The sequence below is a fragment of the Manduca sexta genome, chromosome 12 (assembly GCF_014839805.1).
Source record: "Manduca sexta isolate Smith_Timp_Sample1 chromosome 12, JHU_Msex_v1.0, whole genome shotgun sequence".
Classification (NCBI taxonomy): Eukaryota; Metazoa; Arthropoda; class Insecta; order Lepidoptera; family Sphingidae; genus Manduca; species Manduca sexta.
The window spans coordinates 12,005,776-12,008,131 of record NC_051126.1 but is presented as its reverse complement, the minus strand read 5'-3'; positions in this window follow the sequence as shown (position 1 = coordinate 12,008,131).

Below are 2,356 nucleotides of genomic sequence, written 5' to 3'. Positions count from 1 at the left end.
CATCGAAGTAAAACAATTCTCGGATTTTATCGCTTTTTTTATATTTTATAGTTTATATAATTGTCTAATGTAGGATATTGTAACTGAATTTTCGGACGATTAACACCTCAGTCTGGCCCGTGGCCCTTAGGATAAAGTCGTCAAAACGTCGGGTCGTTCCGTTGGTCACGCCATCACGCGTGAACGACTGGACCGATTTCATTATATATTTTTATTGTGTTTGTTATTGTCGGGATAAGGTTCGTATGAAAGAAAAATATAATAAATTGCGCGGAAAATTAGAAAATTTAAGAAATCTTAATGAAAATATTAATTTTATATAACTGTCAATTGTTTGAAATAACTGTCAGCGATTGACAGAATGCTCGCTGCAAATTCATAGTTAAGACGGGACAACGTCTATCGGGTCAACTAGTCAAAGTATAAAAAACCCTGATAAAAACCTAAAACTAGTTTTATTTCTATGTTTTTTTTTTTTCAATCATTTATTGCAACCTGTCGTGACATTTGGCGATATTCACAAGATATAATATTATTGAGATGAGATTATATTTCGAGAAAAAAAATATATCCAAACAAAGCTGCGATCAAAATTTATTGTAACAAAAACTTGCGAATTTTACCCAAAACTTCGCAAACGTTTCAGAACACGCAAATAACATTTGACCCGAAAATAACAAAAGCTCAAATCTTAGATCTTTGATCCTCATAAAACTTGAACACGACTTTCGGTTCAAGTATTAACATACATACAGCTTTGTTTCCTATTTTGTTGTTTTTCGTATTTTCTGAAGGCTTTCAGCTTGTTCTGCAATATGGTTGGGTTCTGAAATTCTCGCTAGACTTTGCATAGATGTAAAATAAAATGTTTTTGCGAAATAAAACGAATGTTGGAGTTTTTGTTTATGCAGCACTCTTAGAATGGTCAAACGCGACTCGCAAGGCGATGTCGTTTAATTTTGAAGTTTGTGATTGGTCGAGAGACCAATGCGTCAGTCACACCCAGTGGCAACGAATCACATTAAAATGACACGGAGTCAAGTTGTATTTTTTGCTACACCGGAAGCACACAGGTTGTTTTTCTTGGGCTTCGAGTCGCCCTTGCAGAGTAAGTGTGGAAAATAAACAAGGTTTTCCGTCGAATAGGAACTTATATTTTAATAGAGTTAATATGTTAGACAACCGTATTAGACTAGCACACATTGCTTAGTAACAGTACATTGTTATTTTATTCCAAATACAATAATTCAAAAGATACATACTATTACGCGGCCAGTTTACATTACATTATAAAAAAGTTTGTATTTGTCTATGCAAACCACAACAGTTTTTTAGGAGAAACTTTATATCACACTAGGTGTTGCTCGCGGCTTCGCTTGGGGACAAACCTTTCTCGCTACAAAAAGTACACTCCACTTGTTAAAAGCCAGCACGATCCGTTTAAAAAAAATCTTTATTTCCCATAGGATTAAATTAACGGGATGAAAAGCCCAAGGATTAATCCAGGTCATGATATATCCGTGTGTCGTATTTCATCCAAATCTGTTGAACTGTTTCTGCGTTTACTTCTGACAAACATCCAAACATTTATACAAAATTTGTATTTAAAATATAAGATAGAATATTTTTTTAAATTCGAAGATGCATTGTATTTGAAAAAATAACAGTATAGTATGATAATGTAGTACATTCAGGCAAAGTCTACTCAATTGTAGGTCCCTATTAGCTAGATAAAAAAATATGTCATATATAATAATTGTAAATCTTGTTTAATTTACATATAATGTAATATTTGGGAGTTTATCACAATTTTACTGAGTACTATGTCCTGTATAAATCTCTAACTACATTGCAGGTCCGCTTTAAGCAAAGATTAATCTCACCTAGTATACCATGGAGTACTAGGGTACAGTGTGGACTATAGACTGCTGTTCCAATTCCAATTCTAATTTGTAGTGATTAGCTATCTAGACTAATGTTATTCATTCCTATCAATGTCACTTTCATAAAGCGGCTACAGATTAAAATAGTAAGACAGAAATCTATCTACCCTCGTTATTGCAAGCAAGTATATTGGAGAAATGTTTCTCTTGCGTTCGACGCATCAGTAAGAATTCGACGGTTCACGTTCCCGAACGAGTTATTTTTGTCTTAAACGCTGTCAAATTAACAGATGGGCTCGCTCCACGGAGATCTATAATAAATTTGATGCTTTATCACTTCGAACATCACAAGCCGCTGAATTAAAACTGGAAACTGCACTGACACAATGTACAAACAATAAATGTTATAATACTTCGCTCGTCTTACTGAAGGGTCACGAGGCGTATGCTCTTAGATATATTCTTCTAACAAA